At 48.1% G+C, this 14,444-nt stretch overlaps 1 protein-coding gene and 1 long non-coding RNA gene across 2 annotated transcripts in view; both read right to left on the reverse strand.

Moving 5' to 3' along the window:
* Window positions 1-1,786, reverse strand: part of ACKR3 (atypical chemokine receptor 3) — a 7,855-nt gene extending 6,069 nt beyond the window's left edge. Inside the window, exon 1 of the mRNA XM_027668071.1 lies at window positions 1,684-1,786. The gene's annotated coding sequence lies outside the window, so the exon portion shown is untranslated. The remainder of the gene's footprint in view (window positions 1-1,683) is intronic.
* A 4,320-nt stretch (window positions 1,787-6,106) lies between these two features.
* Window positions 6,107-14,444, reverse strand: part of LOC113959212 — a 20,053-nt gene continuing 11,715 nt past the window's right edge. The window contains exons 2-3 of the long non-coding RNA XR_003531739.1: window positions 13,690-13,822; window positions 6,107-6,330 (exon numbers count right to left, since the gene is read on the reverse strand). This is a non-coding gene — a long non-coding RNA (uncharacterized LOC113959212). The remainder of the gene's footprint in view (window positions 6,331-13,689; window positions 13,823-14,444) is intronic.

Genomic DNA, 14,444 nt, shown 5'->3' on the forward strand with positions numbered 1-14,444 from the left:
TTTCTGGTTTGATTTGTTTTCCCCTTGCCACTGTAAATACTGAGCAGACCAGGCAAGGGGAGGCAGCAGATCCTCACCTCTGCTCCCTCCCCAAAGGCAAGAAAAACTAATGCCAAGGAAAAGTGACAAGAGGCCAGAGAGTCACTGACTAAAACTGAAAATCCCTTCCTTCACACTGCTGCTGAACACAGGGGAGGCAGGGGGGTAACACAGCCCATGGGAGGGAAGGGGGTTGGTCTGTCTGTCCTTCATCCCAGAGAAGATGCTGGGATTAGAGGACTATCAACCTGCTGATCCCTGGATCTGCACGTACCTCCAGGCTGCTCTGAAAACACCAGGTGACCTGGAGCAGGGTTACCCTGCCCAAACCCTGCTGCTGGAGCCCACACCAACATGTAGAGTTCCCAGAGCCTAAATCACCTTGGCACTGCTGAGCCGCTGCCCAGCCAGGGGATACAGCTTAGCTAACACGTTTCAACCACTGCTTTTGGAAGATATAGGACTAAATTTTAGCCCTTGCAACCTGGGGGCTTCAACACCCCCAGAAAGCATGTCTTTTGTTTCCCCAAAAATGCTTAATCCTATTTCCCCAGGCAACAAACAGGACAAGGGGAAAGGCTTCAAACTGAAAGAGAGTAGGTTTAAATTAGATATTAGAAAATAAACCTTCCCTGTCAGGGTGGGGAGGCCCTGGCACAGGGTGCCCAGAGAAGCTGTGGCTGCCCCATCCCTGGAAGTGTCCAAGGCCAGGTTGGACGGGGCTTGGAGCAACCTGGGCTAGTGGAAGGTGTCCCTGCCCGTGGCAGGGGGTGAAACCAGATGATCTTTGAGGTCTCTTCCAACCCAAACCATCCTATGATTATATGATTAAACCTGCTGAAAAATGCGTGCTTAAAAAGAGAACGTGTTTCCCCACAAAAATGTCCAGCACAAGCTACCAAGCTTAAACCAAGTCAGGAATGCAGCAAAACAAGACATTTTACTCTGTGGTGGAAGAGACCCATGTAAAAAGGGTGAGGGTGCAGGTTAAAAGGACTCCCAGCTGCAAGCAGAGCAGTCTTAATTCTGGGAGAAAAAAGACATTGATATTTTAAATGTACTCTGTTTCTCAGCTCACAATTCCTTAATTCTGCCCCCATCAAAGAACAGAATCAAATACATCGCATTTACACTTGCAGAAGTGACAGCACAATCAGCTTCAGCTTTTCTGCCAGGAAAGAGAAGATTAAGCTGTAGATATTGCACTCCTGCAGCTCCAAGCATGCCTGGTGCTCCTCCCAGCTCAGTCCCACGCATCCCCAGAGCTCCCAGCTGGCACCGCACTGGGGTGTCCTGGGGAGCACGTGGCACAGAGACATGCTGAGGAGAGGCCTGACCTGGTGGGCCTTTGGTGGTGCCTCTGTCCCCACCGAGATCTGGGCTGCCACAAGCTCTAAGTGCCACCCTGCAGCACGGCCACAGAAGCCACCAGGACCATCCCATCCTCTGGCTCACACACTGCCGGGGGTTTCGGTGCCAGGGAACGAGGAGAACAGAGGGACAGGTCTCCCACCATTTCACAATGGAGAGAGTGTGATGTAAGGTACCTCATCTCCCTTCCTGACCCCCATTCTCCTTCCTCCAAACTTCACAGCTGTCAGTGAGCAAAGCGTTTCAGCATCTGCTCAAATTCCGAGCGCTCACCCAAGTCCATGGATTTGGTGGGATTGAAGCACGAGGAGTTCAGACAACAACAGGATTAGGTTTAAAAATAAGCATTGTACTGAAGCACTTGGCTCTGAAAATCCTAGGGAAAAAAAAATAAATAAAGCTACTCCAGCAGAACTCCAGTCACTCAGCCAAAAAAGCAAGTGGAGTGGTTTTTCCTTAGCTGGTGTGCCAGAAAATAACACCAAGTAGTCCAACGTCTTCCACAGCTCTCTAAAAATACCAGCCAGCACCTGCAACCACAAAGCTGCTAGGTGTCCAGGAGTCACCGGCAACCTTTCCTCACCTGCATTTTGCCAAGGGCAGAGCTCTCGCTGTCCTCTCTGGGTTCCTCCCTTCAGCAGTCTTTTCATGGGGAGCACGTTCCTCACACAGGACAGCCAGGGCCCGTTCCCTTTCCATTGTGACAGGCAGATTTTGCTCGGTGTTCAGCCATGACAAACCTGTATGATACAAAACCACCTCCCCAGAACAGAGCAAGCAGAGCTGGGCACCCCAGATAAGATCAGCAGAGGGTCTTGCCGTGATTAATTGGGATCTGCTGCCAACCGAAGCAGGTGTCCCCAAAGATGTGACTGCAGACAGTCCTGTAGCCAATAACTCTTGTAGATGCAGCTGTCCAGGTGGTCCATCACTCACTGGAATAGGAGAGCCAGGGCTGTTCAGCCTGAAGAAAAAAAGGCTCCAGGGAGACCTTGGAGTCCCTTCCAGTGCCTAAAGGTCCTGGAGTGCTAGGACAAGGAGGAATGGCTTCAAACTGCCAGAGGGCAGGGTTAGATGGGATATTGGGAAGGAAATTTTTCCTGTGAGGGTGGGAAGGCCCTGGCACAGGGTGCCCAGAGAAGCTGTGGCTGCCCCTGGATCCCTGGAAGTGTCCAAGGCCAGGTTGGGCAGGGCTGGGAACAGCCTGGGCTAGTGGAAGGTGTCCCTGCCCGTGGCAGGGGGTGGAACAAGATGGTCTGTAAGGGCCCTTCCAACCCAACCCTTTTAAGGATTCAGGAAATGGGGAAAGCAAAGTTCTGCAGCTTTTACCTGCTACACAGGAGTCTGTGGCAACATGATGGGGAGGGACTGGTCACCTTCACAGGGCAGCAGGGAACCTAATTATGTTCACAAACCTCATTAGGTTTGTCTTGAGGTCTTTCCACAACAAGCTTCTGCTTTCCCCAGACTATGGGGGGCCCTGCATAAGGTCAAGGCTCCACTGTGCTCAGCACTGCAGATAAACACACCTAAAAGCAAGCTCTGACTCTCAGAGATAGGTACAGCAGGAGAGCAGGCACCGAGTGCTGGGCAAAACACAGCACTGAAAGCCAGATCATTATTTAATGCTTTGTTTTACATTCATATTTTGTTTAACAGCCTGAACTACAGCAATATATTCTTTTATGCTCCAAAGGCAAAAATTTGTACTAATGGGGGGGAGAGAAAAAAAAAAAATCAGTCATTTCTCACAATCTCCACAGCTTCTCCCTGTTGACATTGGGAATGCAGGCTGAAAGCATCCTCATTTTCTCTTAAGGCTTCCCTTTCCAGCTGGGAGGCAGATGGAAGTTGACACCCAGCCCTGCCTACTCAACTCAACAGAGAGTTTAAAAAATAAAAAAATGCAAGTTGGCAGCTTCGAGTGCTAGAAAGACATGGGTTTTGGGGGGTGAGAGAGAAAGTCAGTAAGGCAAAGTGCCATATGTGTTGGGTGGGGGAGCTTTTCGATCACACAGCAAATATCCAAACGGGACAAAGGGAGAGGTTTCCCCATTGCACGGGAGAGGGTTTGCGTGCGGCAGCAGCGAGGCGGGAGCAGCACTGCGCTCACACAGAGAACGCTCCAGCCAGGAGTGCAAACACCCACATCGCCTGACACAGCCAGGGAGAGCCCTGGAGGAAATCAGGCTGTGATCCATGAAGTGTACAAAGGTAAAGAAGAGCTTCCTGCAGTCCTGCGCCAGTGGGCTGCTGCGTGAAAACACAGCACTGCTTCCTCCCTCTTTCGAGACATCTCGTTCTCTGTCCTCTCCCAGTCACGTTCCTCACCACATCGGTTGGATGATGGATGGAGGAACAAGCCACCACACTAACAAAAGGAATAAATAGATGACTGCATCAGGAGTCACCTCCAAAATCACAGCAGAAGGGAAACGAGCAGCAAGGTTCCAGCAGGCAGCGACTGCGGTACTGCCCAGCTCCACTTCCCCTGCCAACGGAGAACAATCGAGTCATTTAGTGCCAAACCATGCCTAGAGCAGTGTCAGCAGCCACCAGGAAAGCCACAGGGCTGGTGTCCTGTCCAGCTCCAGCCCATCCGGTTTGGAAGAGATGCACGATGAGGAAAGGGAAGAGAGCAGGGAGAAGCAGCCTCCCCATCACTGCACTTGAAGCAGCACAGGGAAGGGACCTGTGCTTGTAGGCTGCTTCACCACTGTCCTCCTCTGAGCAAGGATGGAGCGAGCCAGAGGTTACCCAAACTGAAGGAAGGGAGTGGGAAAGCCAGTGCTAGGGAAACTGAGGCAGCAGAAAGAAGCTGACCTCTTAAAAGTGGAGTAAAAAAGAAGAGAAGTGCAGGGAGAGGCTGCCAGGGCAACCACGACCCATCCTAGGGCAAGGCTCCTGCTTCCCCTAGCCCAGCCTAAATCACTAACCAAACAATCAAAGAGAAATCACAGTACAGGACTTCCACTCCTCCTCCTCCTCCTCCATACCACCCACCTGTTAGTTTAAAGGTTCGTGAGATATGATATTTTTACTGCAGAAAGCCCCTCAGGGGGCTGGTTTCCATCTACACTGCAGCTCCAAAGCTGCATTTTCACCTTCTCCACCACAACAATAAGGACCAAAGTGAAGGGGAAGATTGTCGGGCTCCAGCATCTGTGGTTTGAGGCAGCACACGCTGAAAGCCCTGCAAAAAGCTGCCGGGAGAGATCCGTGTGTTCCAGCACTGCCCGACCCCGGGGCCGTCAGCACTCGCCTGCTGACAAGTGACGGTGAACAGCCCTGATTCAGGGAGACAACACAAAGCACACGGAGCTTCACGTGGCCTCTGACAGCTGGGCCACCCAGCATTTTAACCATTCTCTGGCTTTTTCCACCCAAAGACAGAATCACAGAATTACTGAGGTTGGAAAAGACCTCCAAGACCATCGAGTCCAACCTGTGCCCGATCCCCACCTTGTCACCCAGCCCAGAGCTCTGAGTGCCATGTCCAGTCATTCCTTGGACACCTCCAGGGCTGGAGGGGGGACACAACAGCAGAAGAGTGTAAGATCTTGTCCACCTGCATGGTAGAGCATTTTCTGTCAATCCCAGTAAGCTTTCCCAAAGCCAAGCAACCCAGCAGGATCCCTGAGGAGAGGGTGGCAGAGCATTCGATTTACTATTTTCAATGTGATGAGAGCTTTCAGAGAAAGCAATTGTGGTGCAATTAGGAATATTACCCCTGTTTTAATAACTACTGGAGATGGCTCTCTCTCCTTCACAGTTCATTTCCCTCTTACCCTTTCCACTAAATAAAGGTGTTACCTATGGATGTTATTTGCTGCTTCATAATTGGCATTACTGCCCTTTATTAGAGGACGTGCTGGAGTGTGACCATGAGGAGGATGAAACCAAACCCTGAGCCAGAATCCTGCCTGGAGCAGCCAAGCAGCCAGCAGAGAACACTTTTCAGAGGCACTGATTTTTACATAAACACTATCCATAAACTTCTCCTCTCTGCACAACACAGCCTCAAACTAGCAGGGTAACATTAACGTGGCAAGGGCAGGTTTTGACAGAAGCCATGCTATGGCAGGGAAACCTGCATTAGTGACAAGTGGCATGCCAGGGACAGAGAGGAAAGAAAGGAGTTGGAATTAGGGTGATGGGATCCCCCCTACCTTCCCTTGCTTCCATGGGAAAGAGTCCTGCTAGGTGTAAAATGACTGAATATTACAGGCCGGTAAGAAATAAAAAATTCATTAAATCATAAATCTTTTGGAAAGGGGATCTACTGGGGAGATTATATTCACTTTTCATGGACATATTAATTCAACAGTGGCATATCATATTGTTCTCTGTGGGGGAAAAAGGCATATTGTTTTAAAGTATGATGTTTAGAGCAGTCCTTTAGGAAGGAAAATAAATATAATCTTGGCAAGGAAAACCGACTGCATGAGCACCGAGGAAGGGACATTAAACACAGGGCCCAAGTTCCAGCTGCTGACAGTCAGCAGAGCTGGACTGGAGTTCCTGGAGCTAAGCCCGAGCATGGCAGCTGAGAATGACAGTCACCCCCATTTAGCAGCAACTCCTTGAAAATGTTAAGTAAATAAAGTCAAGGTGTGGGACTGGTCTCATGGCCCCCTTCCACACTTATTGGTCCCACTCCATCTTTGGCTTCCCACCTCTCTCCTGACTCCACAAATGTTGTGTTCCTTTGAAACAGGCACACGCCTCCTCCCTTTGTCCCTCCGTACCTGTAACAGGGTGGTCAGCACAGCCCCACATGGGACATAGGTTTGAACTCCTCTAGCTTAGCTCCAGGCACGGAGGGCACTGGGATGAGACTCCTGCCCACATTCTCCAGACACTCACCCTAAGCACAGGTCCCTGAGGAGCCCTGCTGTCTCCTGTTCCCTCAGGAGGAACCTGTGGATCATGACAAAAACTCTCACAACAGCTACAGGAAGGGGTTCAGCAAACATAACTTACTGTACAGTAACTGCTCGTGTCCTTGTCCTTCCTCTGTGGTAACTCACAGTCCAAAGTATTTTATTCCAGTGGAACAAGGGGAAAAATCAGTTTAAGGTTTCTGCACAAGATAACAGCGACCGCTGAGCAGCTCCTGGGCCCTAAAACAATTCATGCCCCTTTGACCACATCACCCTCTCAGCCAGCTCAGGCACAGATAACCCACTTGACCCATCAGAAAAGATGGGATTTGCTTATCACGCCAACTGCATTGTCCCCGTGCAAACTCCTGTGGACTTCCCACTTCCCTCCTTCCCTTTGCCCAGCTATGTCGCTGACAGCTTCCCCGAACATCCCAACGAGGTGTGAAATTTGGGGCATCACAGAACTGCACACGGGGCTGTTCCCAGGGAAGTAAATGTCTAGATAAAATGAAAAAGGGCTGATAAAACATTAACCACGAACAGCCCAAACAACAAAGTCAGCACACACACACCCCACAGACTCTTAATGCAACGCTAAGCCAGCTGTACCTTAGTTGTGTATTTGCCATGTGTATCCAATACCTGCTCGAGATGAAAAGCACTAATAAGGCTGTATTTTTTTTCCATACCTGGGCCAGGTTCCCAGCTGAAACAAACAGTTTATACCAGCCAAACACTTGGACACTTAATTTCTGTGGAAACCCTTGTTGCTGGGGAGTTTAACACAGGATTGATATTCAAGGCACACTGGTAGCAGCTCATAGCCCAATGCTGTAGGAAGGCAGAGAGGTCTTAGACTACTCATATAATCCAATGTGAGCAGAAGAAGGAGGCAGTCTGAGCTTTTGCCCAGGGCCCCTGGAAAGCTAATTCTATCTGATTACACCACTTCTTTTCTTTTTTTTTTTTTCCACAGAAGAAATAAACAGTCTATTGTACCAAACATAAGGCTGCCTTCTTTTGAAGAAAGATTTATCATCCAGGATAAATCCATGAGTTCATTCCATTTTAGCCACAAGTCCTCAAAGCTGTTTTTCACTTCACGATGCAGTATCAGTCAGTGCTGCCTCTGTGCCAGGCAGTCCCCAGAAGAGATCACACTTTTCCTTAAAATAAAAATAATAAAAAAAATGCAGACCATCTCATCAGTTGCTTAAAGCCTGCATAGCAAATTCCACGCAGGCGTTTTAGAGCCATGCAAACACATCCATAAGGAGCTGGGACTGGCTCCCCTTCAGACCACAAACACCAGGAATGCGACGGGAGCAACCTGGTCTAGTGGAAGATGTCCCTGCCCAGGGAACGGGGGTGGAGTGAGATGAGCTTAACTGTCCTTTCCAACCCAAACCATTCCATGGTTTTATGGCACGACGTTGCTCATGAAGAGGAGTGACTGATGGGTGACAAAATCTGCTGTGAGTTGCCCCAGGAGAGGACCCAGCTCTGAAACAAGAAGGATAGCTCAGTGCCTCCCCTGCACCAACAGGGGCTCTGTTGTACTGAGCCCGAACCTTGAACTCATTACAATGTCACTCTGTCTTTGGATCCCATATCCTGTCGGGGAATCTTCTGGGAATGTATTTTGGTTCAGACTTGGGTCAAGGAGAGCTGACTTGACCTGAAAATAAATCCAGGCGATCTCGAGCTGAAGAGCTATTGACTACTGTTTGCAATACAATAAAGTGAGCAGATCAAACTCGGCTGAAAGCCAGGGTTAACATAAATCCAAGCAGAAAGGGGAACAAGAAAATTCATTCACCACCATGACAAAGGGGACATTTTTTTGCATTGGCAGTATTCAGAGCAGGGACTGAAAGCACTTCCCAGGCAGCAATTTCAGCGTCCCATACGGTGTGTGCTGTTCAGCCGTGCTGAGATCTCCACCACACTGGCAGGAGGATAAGAGGTATGTGACTGTGTGTGTGTGTCAAAAAAGGGGTGGTGGGTTCTTTTTTTTTTTTTTTTACCATTTTTAACATCACGAGCAGGAGTTCCTCTGCTCAGGCACAGGGCAGCTTTTGTGAGAGGTATTTAATATGGATCCCCAAGGAAAGGTCTCAGTGGCCAGGCTCTGAGCACTCCTGTGTGCACACGTGAGCAATAACTCCTGGCAACCCTTGGTTTATGCTCCAGGAGAAATGCTGGTTGTACTCGCTGCAGCTCCAGGATGAAATCTTCTCCTGGCTCAAGCTAAGGGGAGTTGTACCATTGCCTTCCCTGAAGTTAGCCTTTCTCCTCTGCTAGGAGCTTTTATAACGTTTCTTGGATAAAGCGAGTTTTAATCCAGCTGATACTTCCTGGGTCTGTAGTGCAGGTAGGTCCCTGCCCATGCTGCAATACATCCTCAGAAAAAAAGGGACAATCTCCCCCAACTCTCCTCCCTCCTCAGATCCAGAAGCAGCAGCTTGACTCACCAGCCTCTGCCCATAACACATATCTCAGTTCTGGGTGTCCAGCAAAGACTCAGGAGGATCCTCTGTCCACCCAGTAATTTGGAAATTTTACCAAAGTCACAACTTTAGCAGCAAAGCTGTCCTACAAGGGTCTGACACAGGCATCCTCCAGAACAAGCTGTAGATAACAAGAAGACTTACTATCTTTTGACATCACCTTTTTATGCCCATTCTCAGTATCCTCAGAGTTCTCCTCAGCATGAGCTTGCGCATGATCCCAGCCTAGAGCAGCTGGTTCATCTCAGAGGAAATATTAAATGTAGTGTAGTCCTTCTGCTGGCATTCATTACCCATTCCATTTTACAAAAGGGGTCTGGTCAAATCCCTCTAGTCTTCCCAGACAAGATGGGCCAGGGTAGTTGCTTTCAGGAGATGAAGGCAGCCTCTGTGGGAACACGAGTGCCACATTCCTCATTTGAGTGCAACTATTTCTAAACACAGCTCAGGGAAAGCTGCATATTTATTTTTTTTATTGCATTAAAACCCATTTTATTAACCAGCTTGTACTTTAATGTAGATGATGCCTTTGTTTATAGAATAAATTATGCTGTTCCTTCCCATCTCCCACTGTGATTGCGTGATTCCTGGTCAGATTGTATAATGTTTGATCTAAGAATGTATAAACTCCACTAAACAAAGCTGCAATAGAAAGCTGAATAACAAGTCAAGCTCCAACCTCTCTCCGGGGAAAAAAAGGTGAGTTTGACAAAGTAACATGCTGAGAGAGCCTGAGAATCTTTCCGATGAAACAAAGTATTTTAAGAGGGTCTCAATATTCAAACTCAGCATCTCAGACCTGCACCCTTTAAAGCTGACAGGAACTTCACCTCTGACTCAGTCAAAATCTTCACAAAGTGGTATTTCTTTTACAACTGTGTGAAAATTAACACTTTCACTTGCAATTCGCAGCACCACAGCCCTGCTCACGTTTTTGCTCCAGAAACAAGTTGCACATGAATATTCACAGCCAAGCAATGCCAGCTCACAGAAACTTTCTAGTGCTGGGAAGTTCTTTACAGGACTCTCTCTCCTCCAGATCAGGAATGACAGAAAAAAGGCACAGAGCAGTCACCCCACAGTGACTTTGCAGGTGGTTGCCCAGTCACTTCTCACCCAACCTGCAGTGCAGCGAGGATTTGCTCTGCCAAGGCAAGTCTGTGGAATATGCACATGGAAGCACAAGTATTTTTGAATGGGCACATCTTCCCTTCACAAAAAGCATCCATCATCACAGTAGCTGAGCGTCTCAACCCCTCTTTTCCCTGAGACATGTTTTCAGGACCATCTTAATGCTCCTTTTTTAAAAGCCATTTCCGCCTGGAACAGCAAGAAACACGAGGAAAACCAACCCTGGAGATTTTCTAGCACCCAGAAGAGGTCCCAGTGAGGAGGAAGACCTGCACAGTCTTTTATCCATTACCTGCCCCTTCTTTGCTCAGGTATCAAGTGCATTGCAGTCACAGTATCTGAGCACAGCATGGCAGCTCACACCAATAAAACTAATTAGAAAAGAGAGAGAATCATTGGTTTTAATATCATAAGCTTGATGGAGAGGGAATTAAGCCTTTTTTTTAATGCAGCAAACAGTCTTCAACCTAAAGCTGTGGCTATTTCAACTCTATCTCTCCTGACTGGTGTAATTAAGCCTGAAGCAGGACAAGAACAGCAAGGAAGGGAAGTCACTCAGGAGAAGGGAGTGGAAAAAACGCTGGTACTGCCTCATGAATAGTCACATTTCAAAGCACAGGAATGAACCCCAGCAAAGCAGTGGAAGCCAAAGTTACGAGCTCAGTTACCAACCAGACCCGGGGCAGAGACTCTGCCTAGAACTTTAAAAACCCAAGTAAAATGTCATTCCTTGGTGCTGTTCCATCCTTAAGCCGGTCTGAAGTCATTTCCAGGATCTGCTGGGTGGAGTTACATCATGTACTGGATAGCCAGAGGCCACCCTGCTCCTCCCTTTGCAGGAAGGATGTCCCATCCTCTCCTCCCTCTGCACGACCTTCCCTTTCCAGGGTCTTCTCCAGCACCTTTCAGCTGCACCAAGGCACAAAAGAAAAAGAAAGGAACTGTTTTCCAGTCATGATATTACTGGCACTGAGAAAAGGGACATTCCCTGAGGCTCCTTTCCACTCTCTAAATAGCCAAAAATTTGTTCTCCACCAGAATAGCTTTCAAATGAAAGGCCAGAAAGAAATGTGGAGCTGCCATCAAAACTGTCAGTGTAAACTGGTGAAGCCCTTGCTGACCTCAAGGAAACCAGGAGACTGGGAAGCAGAGAACCACGCTCCTCTGAGTTTAATATATTTATTTAAAAGTGGATGCGAGGAAGGTGAACAAAAATAAGGTTTGAAAGGAGAGAGGGGCTACTTACGGGATGGCAAGGCAAATTGTGTTTACAGGGTCATGGGATAAATGCAACATGCCTCATCTGAAACAAACTGAGAACCAATTAAGCATCTAAATTGAGACAAACACTTGAGCCATTTATTAAGTCTTGCTTGGGGTATTAAGAGAAAATTCAGTTTTAAAAGCAAGTTGCAGATAGCTCTGGAACATGCCTTCTTGCTTTACAGAGCATCTTATAAGGATGAATCAGGTACTAAAGTTCTTGCCAGCAGTTATGTTGCTTGGCTGCCTTAAAAAGCAAACAAATAAACAAATAAAAAAACCCCAACAATGCCTTATGATGCCTGATGGAAACTTCAGGCTAGTCCTGGAAAAATCCCCAGCCCACCAATAGAGCTGGTGGGGAGCGTTCCAACAGGCAGGCTTTGGATAGAAAGAAGGTTTTCTCACAAAAAAAAGTTGGGTTTCATGAAAATATTTCAGTTTTCCAGCAGGACAAAAATTGAAGGAACGACGTCTTAATTTTCAGGCAAGGTTAAGTCATCATTTGGTCTAGATCAGCTGCTACTCCCCACACCCTTCGTGAGTGAAGCTTTCTGCTGGAGCTCCACTAACACAATCCATCCAACCCTCTCCCAGGAGAGACATTGCTTCGTTGGCATCCCTCCTGTATCCCGAGAAACACAGTCCAGCCAGGGGAGAACGGAGGCAGCTGCTCCAGGCTCTTGCACAGAAACAGGAGGACTCAATCACGCTCTTCACATAAAGAAGAAAAAGATCCCCTTGGTTTTGCAGCCAAGCTGCAGTGATGAGTCGGGACGCTGATGTCAAGCCCAGCAGTGTGACTGGCACACACCCACAGCTGGCTCGGGGAGCAAGGCAGGGAAATGTGTGGATTATTGCACGGAGCCAGGGCTGGGAGCAGCAGGATTGCCACCAGGCCAGCTACAACCTCTGCTGGTCGGGCTAAATCCTCTGCAGCCCCCAACAACCCATTAATGGCCAGATGGATGAAAGGGAGGGCAAAAGGCACTTCCAAGCGGTCTGTAAGATCTTCACCGAGCGGATAATTGTTCCAGGCAAGAGGCCCACACATCAGGGGTGACTGGGCTTGCAAAACAGAGGTTACACACGCTTTTGGGGCCTTCCAGGTTCATCAAGGCATTTTGGTCCCTTCTTCAGGACTTGGGCATGAAGTATTTATTAGCACAGACAAGTGGCTGGGTAGCAGGGACAGCTGGCCACAGTGGGGCAAACACCTGGTCCCCACGACCAGGCGCTCCAGAACAACTTCTTGTGTGAGTGAGGACATGCCAGGAGGTCAGAAGCAAAACAAGAACGAATTTAGGGCAGTCCCTGGGACTCCTAATTGGTCTCACAAGCGTGCACAGTGTGTTTGCACAGAGCAAAAGGTACTGCTCACTGTGTTTGGGCTGTAACTATCAATAATCCTTTGTGATTGCCCAGGAGTTCAGGGCAGGTCAAGACGCCACTAACGATTCCTTTGCTCCAGAGATCAACCTGACGGGTATTTACTTCATGTCCTGAGCCATACAACCACTGTTAGTTCTGTGTCAGCTAATCTGAGCAGATGGGGGCACACTGATGGAATCTCAGCCCCTCAGGATTGTTTTGTCAAAGGACCATCGTGCCCTGCCTCACCTACAAGGATTTGCTGGCATTCCATGAGCATGCCTGGAAGAGCACTGAGTTGGAAATCCCAACATGGAGCCAGAAATAAAGACTATTTCTCTGCCTATGTACTGAACAGCAATCTCTTGACCTTCCCACTAGAGAAAAATTTACCTTCGTAAGATTTCAACCAGCGTTTACATCCCTGTAACAAATCCACACAGAACAGGGCAATGAGCCAGATTAAGTGGCTGTGAGAGTTTTTGAGGTCAGTGAAGTCAACAGAGTAAATTTCATGTTGGGCTTCTTTCAAATAATGTACAACAAAGCCACTTATTTACTCAAAAAGTATCTGGGATGACATAACCCTGCTCACACCAGCAAGAGCCAACTGAGGCTTTTCACCCCTTGCATACGTTTGGCCACTGAAGTCTTCTCTCAGTTACACCTGAAACTTCACACTTTGGGACAGTTCCTTTTGGAATCCTTTAGGATCTGAGGCTACCAGCTAAACATCAAACAGCCTACCAAGGACTTAGACAGAAAGAGGGTAAAACAACACTCTTGAGAGTAAAATGTGGTTCTGCTGAAGATAACATAAATTGTGTTTGGTCGAGACATCCAAGGTTAGACCTGGACAAAGCCACTCTCAGAACCAACAGTAAAACTGTGTAGTTCTAAAATACAACTGATTGCATCCACACAGAATGACACTGCATAATAAAACCCAAGCTAAGAGTCCCACCACCAGCAGTACTTAGCAAAGACAGTCCATTCCACAAAGTCCCCAGTGGGGACCCCCGGGAGAGGATTCAAGAAGCAAACTGACCATGTTTATGACTTGTCAGGAGCTTGTAACTTGCCACATAGGTTCAGTCAACTCTCATACTTATTCCTACCTTCCTTTTCTCCTTCCTGCAGATAATACAAGGGTTTTCAAGTAAGCCTGGTACATGTCAATGCCATCTCTAAGGATCCTCGTTCCTGGATGGATCCTCATTCCTGGATATTCACAAATGTTTTGTTGCACAGCTGAAAAACAGGAGAAGAAATAAATTACAAAGCATCGTGAGCGAACATGCCCTCCCGTGAGGCACTTAAAGTACTTATAGGAATAATTTACAAATGCATTACAAAATCCCTTGCTCTTTAAAGTGATGCTGATGCTGCAGAAAATTATAAATCAATACTGCAGAGGGCTTTCAAAACTGCTGTTACTTGGGGTTTATGAGCGGGCCTATGATGTCCAAGTTAAACGTGAGGGCTGCATGCCTACAAACCAGCTACGTTCTTCCCTTCTGTGGGCTTTAGGCTGTCAAATCAGATGCAGAAATAGCTTCAAAAAGGGTTCAGAAAATGTAGGCGCACCCCAAGAACCTGACAAATTGTGCCTGCTCTGGCAGACACAAAGCCATCTGAACCACTGAGGAGCAGCAAAGCTTTAACACATGGAGAGTCACAGGCTTCTGGTGACACGGAGTTGTTGGCAGCTGCCCAACTCATTATGCCCTGCCATCCTTTGAAGGCTATAAATCAATACCCCACACGCTGCTACAAGCTGAGCCCACGGGTCGGGACGTTCTCTCACCCCCTCAGTGCAGGGTAACACATTGCTTGATCCTGCCATGGGGAGTGAAGAGGGGAGCGAGGAACA

This window comes from Corapipo altera, unplaced genomic scaffold, assembly GCF_003945725.1.
Source record: "Corapipo altera isolate COAL_440 unplaced genomic scaffold, ASM394572v1 183, whole genome shotgun sequence".
Classification (NCBI taxonomy): domain Eukaryota; kingdom Metazoa; phylum Chordata; class Aves; order Passeriformes; family Pipridae; genus Corapipo; species Corapipo altera.